Below are 13,802 nucleotides of genomic sequence, written 5' to 3' on the forward strand. Positions count from 1 at the left end.
CGTCACTACCAGACCCAGCCTTTTCTTTCTCTTCTGTCTTTGGGAAAGAAAAATGGTCTCTCTGAGGTGGCAAAGGTGGTGTAAGGCTCATATCACAGGATGCAGAGCACCACATCTGTGAGGAAATAATGGTGTTAGAATTGATGTGACCACAGTTAACTTACCACTATTTCATGGTTAGATTGTATGACTTTGCCTCTCTTTTTTCATTTATATATTTTAATTTGTTGTCACAAGCTCAGCAACACACTTTGGCAAATAAATGAATTCTGTACCTCAGAATTTAAAAAATTAAACTTGAGTTAGCCATAGAAAGAGTAACTGCCAGATGAGATGGTCGGACTCAGAATCTCTAACGTCCAAAGACAAATTCCTATTTCACATCTTGCTAGGGGAGTAGACAGCTCCTTTGATAGATCATTTTAATTCAATGCATGCACTTTTTAAGAATTGGTTTTCATTTCACATATAAGAATGTCATTCACTGATGAAGTGCTAAAGCTCTAAGCTGTGAAGACTGTTTTCATGGAAACCCACTTGTAGTTGATTTTTTTTTAATATATTTTTTTCTTTCTTCTTTCTAAATGACCACATTCTCTTATTTCATGGATAGTGAGAGAAGCCAGACAATTCCAACTTTTACCTAAAAACTCAAAAGATACATCTACATACCACTTCAGTGCTGCTCTAAAAGAATAATATAAGAAGGAAAAGATCTGTATTATATGCATAACTTCATCTATCCTTTGGATGTCAGGAAAAATGCTAATTCCTCAAGAAGTTTAATGAAATGCTAACTCCTCAAAAGTTCAAGAAATGCCAGAAAAAGCATGGATAACACTACCCTCAATCATTCCAGCTTTCCTGGAGTGCAGAGTTTAACTCAAGAAAACTGAGGCAATCAGAAGCTGTGCTACATTACAAGAAATGTCTCCAATCTTTCATTGTAATGTTATTTGACTTAAATAACAATTAAACATAAAGCAAAAACATTAGCCTTCCCAAATAAGAGAATCTGACAATCCTGTTTGAGATCTCAAGATAACACTGGGCAAAGGCAAAACTTGGGAAATGATGAAGTTTTTACTGGGGCATTTTTAATGCAAGTATTTGAAAATATTATTAAGAACAGTAAGAACCCAGTACAGCTTGCAAGAGAAATGAGTCGGTCTGTCAGTGGGTATCTTCCAGATGTAAAAAGAGCGCTTATCTCTAACATTTATACTTTATGGAGAGATAACATACATTAAATGCTATGAGTACCTGGTACTTCCAAGAAACAGTTTACTGCAAATGTCATAACATTTTTACAGATTTTTCTCCAATACTTTTTACATTCAAAGTACTCTTTTTTTTTCCTAAGTCTGTACATCAGTCAAAACATTATTTTAATTAGTATAAGGTCAGTTTAGCTTAATATTTCTTCATGTTTTTAATATCTGTGCTACTAGTAACTGGGTGGGAAAAAAATGGCATGAAGAAAATAGTGAAAAATGGTTAATTACAAGTTGTGGCTTATGCTCTCTCTTCCCTCTCTTCAGCAGAGAAACATTCGGCTTTTCCCATACTCTTATTCCCTTGATAATTTTTGCTCCATATGCACTGACTACATGTGGTGGTACGTAGTCCAGCTGGTTCCAAGCTGTGTCCGCTAGCTGGGCAGCCAATTACGTATCACTATTAGTAAGACAGCAGATATAACAGCACAGATTACTACTGAATATACATTAGAGCCTTTTCCTGATTTGAGTATTTCAATTTGCCTAGTTTTCTCTATTCAGCCTTCAATTTGCAGGAAACTTTGAGAACTTTAGTGTCTTTAAGAGTCTTATTTTAGGCTGATATGTCAGACATGTATGTCAATATATTCATAAACTGTTATGAAGTACTGACAGATAAGCAGATAATGCACTGCTTCTTCTGAAGAAGGCAGGCTAAAAGTTTAAGAAATATAACCTTGTTGAAAATTAACCAATATACTATTTATATTCTGAGGATTTTTTTTTTTGGTCCAGCTGGTCATGAATAAGAGCAATAAAAGTAAAGAATCGTTTTATATTATTGAAGATTAGATATATGCATTAAAATATACCTGGTTGTAAAACCTTCAGTATTTTGTTTTTTCAGCTTTAGTACCGTTTGAATATTAAGACAGTCTCTGTCCAGAAAGAGCTAACAGAACCTTCCATAATGGTTAGAGTGTGAAAAATTGCTTGGAGCTTTATTGCAGTGATGGTTGGTTGAGATGAAAGCTGTTTTGAGATCAAGGATTTCTGCCAACAGACAACGCTGGTAAACGGCACTGTATCTGTGAACTTGAAATTTCTCTAGACTTCCTCTGCAATACTAAATAAGTGCAGGCCATTTGTTAGTCCTCTCACAAGGTCTGTTTGATGGCAAGTTTCAGACATTGCTCTTATGTGTTTTCTTTCCTGCTTTACCTCTGTTAATGTAGCTGTTACTTCACAACCCACAAAGGCCGATATCAAGTGTTCTATGTTACAGTTAGTGCTCTTGCTATTTTTTTCCCACTGTCTTTTCAAAAGATTTCTTAGACTGTTTCCCAACTTTCTCATCTTCTGCAGCACTTTTGTGTTAATGTTTGTTTTCGTTCCTGCCTGGGCAGTGTGCAAACATTCTTGCTCACAGTGTTGACTCGATGTGGTTCTCTGGGTTGATGATTGTCAGAGAAGATTGCTGATCAGTGATGCTAGGGCATCTATTAAGTTTTTGATGGCCTTAATTCTATGCTACCGAACACATAGGTCTCCCTTGTATAATCCTAATTAATATTGATGATTTCATTTACTCTCTAGGATTTCTTATATGAAGTTTTGCTTCTGTACATGCTAGGAAGTATTTTAGTCTCCACAGCCTTGAGCAGATCAGTTCTTACCTTAACTCTAAGCCTCACTGGGATTAAAAAAATAGCTACTTCTGTCCTTACCACACTGAATGTTTTATACATTGCATTAAGTATTCAGTAGAACAGGGAATGGAATTTGTAACTATTCTTCTCCAGGGGATTGCCATAACCATTGTACTATCGGGTTGCTTTAGTTGTGTATTTCTGTCCTAGAGTGTACTTAATTGTTTGGGGAAAGATTCGATGTGAAGGACTGAGACCCACTCCACTTATCTCTGCTCTGATAATATTTTATGAGAAACATGGGCAAATAGAATGGCAACCTGCTTTTCCAGGGCCAGTCAGACTCCTGCTGAGGGGAGAAATAACCCCAAAATCAGAACCAGACAGGGTCTTGTCAGGTGTCTGCTCATTGACTCCCAGGTGTGTAATGATCCTCTAAGTTTATAAGTGCGAATATTGGGTGCAGACACCTTGAGGCTACCACAACTTATTTCAGAAAACAAAATTACCTCTAGCATCCAAATATTACAGGAGAAATAGTTCTCAGTGCAAGTACCCTTTCTGTCTTTACACTACGCTTGTGTTCAGGCTTGCAAGAATATGGCTGACAGTTTTAGTCTTACATTTTTAGACTTACTTGATTGAAGAAACTTTCTGTGCAATTTTGCTTTCAAGCTTTCATAAAACAAATCCTAAAACCCATTCCTGTGAGGTGTTATTTCGTTTGGAAAAAGAAAAGCCCAGTAGGATTACAAATTAAAACATCAATTGCATTTAAGCTCATTCTGAACCATTATGATACAAAGTTGAAAGTAGTTTAGAAGAATTGCTTAGAGAAATTATTTTAAATTTCTAGATGAAGAAAATTCTACAAGGAGAAACCTTTAAGTGTGCATGGGGAGGAAGGGGAAATTTACTGAATATGTAGAAACTGTTGCCACTGCAGGCAGTTCTAGAACCAGACAGGGTTGAAAGTAGGAAAGTACATGTGGGGAATGTTGTGTTTGCTTCTCTTATTATTATGCTCCTACCTGCTGTTGATCCCAGACAGAAGCATGATAGAAGATAAAATGATCTGACTTGGAGAGAACACTCTAATATTGTGTGTGGTGTGTGTGCAGGTGGGGGGTTTGTTTGTTTGTGGTGTGGTTTTTTTTTTCTTTTGTTTGTTTGGTTTGGTTTTAATCACCTCTGATGGGAGTTACACAGCAGTAGCCTTTCAGGTTTTTGGGCACTTTCTGTCAAAAATTTGTGAAAAACGATGTTTCTTTGAGCCTTTCTGAGCTGCATTAAATTGTGGTTCAACTCAGTACAGAGTTCTTCCAGTCCAGATCTCTGATTAGTAGACATGAAAAATGACTACTTCTGAATTTCAGCTGCTCTCTATCATGCTAGCTATGTCTTAATTCTTCTGCTACACTAACAGGAATTCCAGGTTTTTAGATTTGTGACTTTTACATAACGTATGCCAATGTAGTCACTCGAGACAGCACATGGTATTGTACCACAAAAATTTTAAATTATTAATTCATTGCCATGTAAATGGTTGGGTACAGGTAACCGTTTATTAAGACACTTATCATTCAACAGAAAGGTCTAAAAACACAGAAGACTGTTTTCACACTGTGATTAAACCTTTGGTATGCTAATTTTATATATGGAAGTGACAAAATTGTGATCTGTTTTCTCCCCATGGGACAGAATGATATCTGTCAAAACAAGATGTGTAAATGAGGTCATTTAAACTTGAACACTAGAAGCAAGATTTGCACCAGTTCTGATTGGAACTGCCACCAAGAATATCTGGAATTTTGGACTGAGAATGAAAAAATGAGAATTTTTAATTGCAGAACAGACCTTTTCTATCAAGAATGTTCCAGCTTCTGTATTGAATCTAACAAACATGTGACTGCAAAGGAGGTTGTTTAGCTCACCTATCAGCTAGAAAGCTAACACACTAAAAATATAATAGTAATGTGAGACCAAAGAGCTGACTGCAATTGCATGTACTTGGATCTGGTGCCAGAGGAGCCTCGCCAGACCTGAGAGGGTGCAGAGGAAACTTCCCTTCTAGGACCAGCCTCTAGGTAGTTGAACCAGCTGAACTATGAAAAGCAACAGCTTGCTTGGGAACTGTACTGGAGGACAAGGCATGCTTTGCAAGGAAAGCCCACCTTCCTAAATAGATTCGTGGCTCTAAATCTGGTTTTCATCAGATTAAAATAAAAATTTAACATCATTAATTCCAAATAGTGGTGTCCATTTCTGTGGGTCTTTTAAAATTGTTTTTCCTCACAGTTTTATTGTGGACTGCATATACTTAGATCCCATTTTCTTAAATTGTGTGATTCCATTTATTAGTTTATGATTGCATTAAAAAACATTTAGTTAAATAGCAAATAAAAGCAAGTACAGAAACAAATATTAAGTGTACTAAGCCAGAAATACTCATTGCCATCCTAGGCTCGATATTGTGAGATTTCACTCTAAAGTCAGTTAAAGACACTCTTTATCATTCTCTCTACAGAATATTACTTTATTCATAAACTAATAAGGATGTAATATTTTTATCCCTGTTTTTGGAGTCATCTGTGGCCCTACTAGAAAATCCCAAGTAGCTAATACTTCTATCAAATGCCTTTTTTATAGCTCTGACTTGTGAAGTATCTTTCCACTCTACCAGAACCAGAAAGGGTAACCTGCAGAAAATAGACAATGACAGTTTTATTATTGATTAAAAAAAATACAAAATTATTAAAATAATGAAGGCTAGTTTACTACTGTCAGTTACTACTGTCCTTCATAGGTCTGTGACAAAACAGGTTTAACACTCAAATAATAGCAAAATCCAGTAGAGAGCTTCATTGCAATTTACATTGGTGTGATATGATTTGATCCTACAGTTGCATTCACAAAACACCTGAGCCATGACACTAATGATTGCATTCTCGGCCCGTTAATGCTAATGTGTATATTAATGAATCTCCTTTCCCTCTGATCACTGCTCTGAAAAGAATAAAGGAAAGAGACCATGCTTTCTGATATAAGACCATATTTAAAAAGAATGAAACTGCATAGCAAATCCGTTAAGGCATTTATTTATTTATTTTTGCCAGCCATATGTTTCTCAGTAACCAACACACATGCCCTTGTATATTCTGTAATAAGACCCTCTTTAAAAAGAGTAGTTACATATAAAATGTGTTAATGCTTTTCTTTTTTTTTCTTTTTTCCTTTTTTTTTTTTTTTTTTTTTACCAGCCATATGTCTCAGCAGCTGACATCCATGCCCTTTCACCTTTATCTTGCATATCTCACGTTTAGTGTTTATTTTGAATAGGGCTTAGGTATGAACCTGTCCTTAAGCAGTGAGGGGAAAAAAAAAAAAAAAAAAGAAACTAACTAAGAATTACATTTTGAAGATTTGCTCTTTGTGATTTGTGTGTGGTGTATACGGAGGAAAGTGACAGTCTGCCTCAGAAAAGGCCAAAGGCTGCATAAACTCCCAGATAAAAATGTCTATCACATTCCACTCAGGTGGTCGTTTAAGATGAAGAAGGAAGGTACATCAGCATAGCAGTGGGAGGAAGCCCACCTGCGGTTTGTGTGGCTGCGCTGTGCTGATTGAGACACTGGGGAACTGAAGTCATTCAGACACAAACATTGAGATTCATCAATTAAATATAAACCATTCAAACAAATGCAATGAAAATAAAGCTTTTTGTAGCTAGATTCACATTTTGATATGTTTTCTTCATGATTGCTTCTCTTTACTGAGAAGAATAAACACTTAGGACTGGGAAAACTTGGTGTTAGAAAAATGTTTTCGAAGTCATTTACAAGAACTGTTGGAATTCATGCTCCTGTCTGCCAACAGTGTAGAAAAGGCACCACAACAAAACAGACTCATATCTATAGTGATTATTTTTCATTTAATGCTGCAGTTGAAGGGGCTAAGGAAGTATTAAAATTATGTAATATTTAGCTGATAATAGGATGAATAAATAAAAGCAGTCAGAATATTTTTAATGTATTCATCATCCTAATAATGCGACTAACTCAACATTTATGTCATTTTTATTATTGGCTTATAATTCAGAAATGTGAAAACATTTTCAGGATTATTCTCACACCTCAGAAATATCTTAGCATTGTGTAATATATTTTGATGTAATAGTTATTTATGAAAAATTGAAACTATTACTAATATGAATCTGGATATGACTGTGAAGCATTTTGAAATGATCATTTTGCAAAATGGTATTTTTTTAAAGTGTTTTGCATGACATAAAACAAGGTAATTCCTCTGTCTATAAATACAAATGGCTATTATTTTTAAATTGTATTTGCTGGTTTCCCTACCCCTGCAGTAAATTTATTAGTTTATAACACATTGCTCCCAGGATAGCACCAGATGGATCTGAATGTATGATGGCTTTTTAACAATAGTCTGTCATCAGTGACTGCTCTTCTAAGTGCTCTTTCCTTCATTCAAAAGTTAAATGGACTCTTAAAGCATGAGAAAGAATACATATGCATCTGTTATTATATGAGTATTATTAAGATAGAAGTTGCTGAGAACCAGATAAATTACAGTAGAGCATATGAATACAGTTGTTTGCTTAAATCTAAGAGGACACAGAATTCTTCTTAATGCACCATGGACATCTGCCCTCACGATAGTGTATTTCTTTACTGCTTTTCTGTCATAGGCAGTTTTTGCCGTTACATTTAGCAGCAATGAATAGCCACAGCAGTTGTTTCACTATGCATTAAACTATCTGTCATATATGAAAGCTGGCAATTTATCCAGCTGAACCAAAGCATTGCTTTGCCTCTCTGCAGATGTGCACACAAAATAAGCTATCTTCACTTACCAAGCTTCATCTCCTACCAGAAGGAGAGTGGTCTTTTGCCAAAATGGAAATTAAAATGAATTTCAAGGCTCCAGTAGGGATAGCTTACATCTCTTTTGTCTTAAATTATATTAGCAGAAATACCTCCCAATTTATTCAAAGAAGGTGTTTGAAGCTGAGAAAGATCACCTGCTTAAATATGTATCTTTGATACGACAAATGGACTGTATTTTGAAGATACTGAGATTTCACATAGAAGATGCTATTAGTGGAACATCTTGCTTGCATCCTCCCATTTTCCTACTAACAGAAATAGTAATATTTCTGCCAACACATGCAGTGCTTAACAGTTTATCAAAATGCAAGGAGCAGGTGCAGTACCTGGTGGCATCATTTTTCAGGATAAATAACTAGTGCGCTGCAATGATGAAACTTGTCCCATCAGGCCCCACTATCTAATATCCAAGGCTGACTTCATTTCCAAAGGATATATTGCATCATACTAAATAATCCTCTTATTTAAATAAACCTACAGAGATGCAAGGAATATTTTAGGATCCACTTTCAGTGCAATGACTACTAGGATAGGGATAGAATGAGAGACTCTTCTTTACACAAGAATAAACTAACTCCCTTGTTATTTAAAAATATGCTCCTTCTCAAACTGTACATTTATGGTACCATAGAAATATAATGAAATGGTTTGGGTTGGAAGGGACCTTAAAGATTATCTAGTTGCACCCCCCTTCCATGGGCTGGAACACCTTCCTCTAGACGAGGTTGCTCAAAGCCCAACCTGGCCTTGAATGCTCCCAGGGATGGGGCATCCACAACTTTTCTAGGCAGCCTGTTCCAGTGCTTCACCACCTTCATGGTGAAGAATTTCTTCTTTCTATCTAATCTAAATCTCCCATCTTTCACCTTGTCCTATCACTACATGCCCTTGTAAAAGGTTCCTCTCCAGCTTTCTTGTAAGTCCCCTTTAGGTACTGGAAGGCTGCAATGAGGTCTCCCTGGAGCCTTCTCTCCTCCAAGCTGAACAACCCCAACTCTCTCAGTCTATCTTCATAGGAGACATGTTCCAGCCCTCTGATTTTTGTGGTCCTCCTCTGGATATTCATCTCAGATAAACCCTCATTTACTGTTTCTTTGGTGTACAACAGAGTCAAATCTGCTGTGGATGTTCATCCTAGGTCTGGAGTTGTGCTAGAAACATCAACCAGTGTCATTCTCCAGCCCCGCTCAGTAACAGAATTAGAGTAAATTAAGCTGGTCTTTGTAGTGAGACAAGTTGATTGGATTGCTTCTGGTGTCGATCCCTGTTCCCTCACTTGGCCCAGTATATTTTTACTGAATAACAAAACAGTTCTCACTTGTCTTTCTTCAAATTTTCCCTGGTTCTGTTTAAAAACCATCACACAAAGCCAGCCTATTCCAGGAATTCTGTTTGGAGGAACATGGTAAATCAAACCCATAAAACTTTCTGTGAGCCCTCACGATCACTCATCAGAGCCTTCCCTTTTAATCAGTTTGGGAAATCAGATGAACCCTGTAGTGTCCTCTGGCATTGGAAAATTTTTTTCTGTTTACCATCCCAGAATTCAAATCCGTTTATATAAACTGATTTGTAGTCTGGTAAAGGTCACGAGAAATTCTCTGCCAACTGATTGATTTCATTAGCATCTAATATTACTTTCCAAGAAAATATTTCCTATTCTACCAAGGAAATAAATTCATGGCTAAGGTGACTCACCTGGGTAATAGTTAGTAGTCTTAGTGTATTCTGTATTCTTCTTCTACTTTGTAATCTTGCAGTTGTGGAGTACTTTATGTAAGTAATTTTTGAAATTCATCCAACAGACACGCATCAAATGCTATAAGAAAAAGGAGACTTGACTAGGAATACATTTTGATCTGATTTATAACAGAATGCTTGAAGAATTATGAGAGGAGTTTAAAGTGGCTTGATGCAAATCTCTATTGAAAAGTATTGACAGCTGGACTTGATTTTCTGTTGGGTTTTTTTTAATCACTGAATTTTACTTCCATTGCACTTTTGCCTTTGATCCGAGGTATTCGGCATTGAATTTCTCTGAATATGTCATTTAAATTTTAAAATAATAAGACTGTCAGGTCTAAAAGAATTCTTTTGCAGAGTATCTTAAATTTGACTTTTTATGAGAATTGCTTATATGGAAGTGACAGGTAATAAATGACTTGTGCTTTTTATTAGGCTTTAAAGAGCTGAAATATATCAGTAGCTTAAAGAAACTATTTCTTAAAACTAAAGGGTGAGCAGATCCATTTACTGTGCTGGAAATGCACCATGTTATTGCACTTGGGAAAGCTGGGATGTGACCTTGGGATTCTCACACAGTTCTCCATGGAGAGCCAGTTCTTTGCTATCCTTAGCACCATGGTTTTTACATCAGATTTATGGACAGGTTAATAAAAACTAAGTGCTCCTGGTATAATGTACTGGCTTTGGGTGTCTGAATGAAGGCCACGTAGATCAGTGGGAGTCTTTTTGCAATGGATCTGTGGGATCAGATCCATCTCTAGGAACAGTGAATTATCTTCAGTGTTTAGAAGCTGTAAACTGTGTGTAAAGATTATGAAGCTGAGAGAGAAAGGACAGGCTTTGAATTTACATGTACTCCAAAAGAAGACTAAAACACATTTCACAACCTCTGCAACTCCTTAGTTTTCACAGATGTAGTTAAACTGGATTGTTGTTAGTGATGCCATGAAAAAAACAAAAAATCCCTTCAAGAGTAACAGGCAATAGAGCAGCTAAGATAAGAAGTAATTTAGAAAAACTGAAGCTGATCAGGACACATTTCCAACATATGTGTATCCTTTTAATTGACATGTTTCCCAGAATTGTGTCAAAACTTTAATTTTTCCATTCAAAATAATACATTACAATTATTCACTAGGTAATCATGAATAGCATGTTAATTACATAAAAAATCTTTTGAGATAATTAGTAAAAAAGATGGATGTTTATATAATCAAAACTGTGAAAGGTTCATGTAGGTCTACAGTTCTGTATAACATTCTTTGCAAAGAAATGAGAGTCTCATCTTTCAAAGGCCATCAGGTAAATAGTTAGTGAGTAGTACAACTCTAATTACTTTTTAAAACAATGCTCAAAGACTCTTTATTTTTTTAAATTCTAAAGGCAAACTTCAGTATCTTCTTTCTGGTTCTTGGTGGTATGTCATTATAAAAGTGACACTATCTTATTTTGCCCTATTTTGTGTTCAGTTTCACAGATGATCACATGATTTTCTTCATTGTTAACCCAGGTAAGAAAGATTGGCTTACATCCCTTATTGATTCTGCATTAATACAGGGCTAGAAATGCCCTCAGCAGTCTTACAATTTGGTCTTCTATTATTGTCAGCAACCATGTAAGATCAGCCCCTGAAACATTATAAAAATTTATCTTATGCTTATTTTATTTCTCTCTTCATAATTCATATTATTTTTCCAAAACTTATTTTCTGATATTTTATAATAATTGTCTCATTATGTCAACATAATTATTAAGGGCTTTATTGCCAGTGATGTGAGAAGAGCCAAATCCAACTTCATGTTTCCAGGAAGTTCTGGTAATGAAATATTGGAGAGGGATGGGGGAGGAGGTGAAGCCTGTCAGCTTTAATTTAATCTTTTTAATGGAATCTATTGAATGTTAGGGCTTATGTACCATGGCTTGCGATGGCCACTAAACCAAAGCTGTTTCCTATAGTTGACCCTCATTTATTATTAGTAATTTAGGATTAGGAGAAAGTGGTACCTTCTGGAGTTTTTGAATTTGAGTTTGGTGGTTGTTTTTTCAGTTGGTTGATTTATTTATTTATTTCTATTTTTCCGAGCTTAGAGCTAGAAGGCAAAAAGCTATAAGCATTTAGAGATAAGTAATACAAAGATTCTTGCTACAGAAAATCTTGTTAAGGACTGAATCAGGTGCTATAGGTTACCTGTGATGGTAAGGCTGGGGAAACACCATGCTCTGGAAAGCTGTTGATCGAAGATTTTTTAAAATAAAGTATCTCAGAGAAATTTGGAGAGAAGTGAAAGGAAGGAATTAATGTTCCAATTGTAATGACAGTAAATGTTGTGGGGTTTGCAATTTTTCAGTAGTGCAAAATAGGAGTGGGAGATAAAAGTAACATATATTAATATATATTTATTTTACATTAGTCAGGTGTTTGTGTGGTAGGGAGTTCTTTGAAAATATCAATGCATGATCAAATGTTAGACTCTGAAGGATGAGGGTCCAGTGAGTTACTAAACCTTCTAGCTATCTGCATTTCTTATGTAGCCTTTTACCTTATAGTAAAAGATTCTCTGATCCCAATAAGTAATATTCTCTATATATTTGCTATTGTTCACTAAGAAGAGCTACCTCTCCAAGAGACCTTCTTAAATTTCATGTTTTATAGAATAAGTTCAATTTATGCTCTTGTGTTTGGTTATAACTCACATTTGATTTAGATCTGAAGTGGGTATTCAAATCTGAAGAGGGATCTGGAAGCTGTACATGTGTAACAATGGTTAATGGTACCCAAGTCTGCTGGATCATGAAAACTCCAAGTTTGCAGTTGCAAAGCCCCATATTGTATGCATCCACCTTCTAATTTCTGGAAAAAAAAAAAAAAAAAAAGGCGGGTTAGATATTTTTCCACTACAAACTGTGTTTGGGTATGATGTGGTTTTTCCTTAGAGAAAAATCTATTGTATATTTCTTCTTGAAGATATTAAAGACCTCCAATGACCTCTCAAAAGTAATACAGGGCAGCTAATTATCTCCTTGAAATAGTCTCATTTCAGCTTTGTTGAAGTACCTGGAATTGTTACTATTATCAGGAAGAGGACAGGGAAAAGACATCTGAGATCTTTCCCATGAGAAATGCGTATTTACTAGTGCTCTTGAGTCAACTGCTTTAATTATATTAGGAAATTTTCTTTGCAGGTGAATGATATATTATTGCAGAGGAAGAAATGACCCTTTATAGTATCCTGTAAAGCAGGAGGGAGATCTTTTGTCTGATTTTTAGTGTGACTATTTGGCCTGTATATGAGACTGACTACCACGTCCTGAATACTTGCAAAAAACCCCAAACAAACAAAGGGGGTTGAAAATCCAGAGAAGGGAAAAATGGACATATGAAACTAATTTACATAGATTCTTACCTACCTTTAGCTCTTTACCTTAGCTGCCATTTCCCTACTCCATTCTGAAATAATATGCAAATTCTGTCAACTAAATTGATCCCATAGAAGCTAAATTTGCATTGACCCTTCCCTGGCCTCAGTCAACAGAAGCCTATCAAGCAGCATGTAAACTACCTCTATCAAGGATGAGTTCTTCACTTTCCAGACTTTTGTGTCTGCCTAATCTCTTGTCTTCAGCATCAATATATTTATTGTCTTCACCTGGACAAAAATACCCAAAAGAAATGCTCTGTACACTAGGTGTTTTACACAGATGTGAGAATTGAACAAGTAGTAAGTGAAGCCCTCTGGAGGTCACTGAAAGCTGGCTGCTGGAGATATCTTTTAGGACATCACCAAGCCACTGGTATACATTGCACATCAAATGAAGACAAATTTCCCTTCAGTTTCTCTGCCGTTTTTCATTCATTGTGTCTTTGGGAAAAGAGTGAGAGAAAGTGAGAAGATAGTTCTTCTGACAGAGAAGAATTAAGGCGAGCACCACCAAGAAGACATTTTTTATTCTCCTCTATGAATAAGCTTGCTTACTTTAGAAATAAAACTTTTGGATTTTCTGTCCTTTCACAAATGTTGAGTGTTGCATCAGATATCACATTATTTCCGAAGACTGATTTTTTTTTTTAATTGAAAAAAAAAAAAGCTGTCATCTTTTAATTGCCAGCAGAGTCAGAACAAAACATTTGTACTTGACAGTAATAGCTAATATTACTGTTACATTGAAATTTACCCAGATTTAATACCTAATATCTGATACTACATGATCAGTATAGGACCAAAACTATGTCTTACCTAATGTTGAATCAATTAGTGCTGTTATTATTATTAAAAACT

This window comes from Streptopelia decaocto (assembly GCF_964273445.1).
Source record: "Streptopelia decaocto genome assembly, chromosome: 10".
In the NCBI taxonomy this organism is placed as follows: Eukaryota; Metazoa; Chordata; class Aves; order Columbiformes; family Columbidae; genus Streptopelia; species Streptopelia decaocto.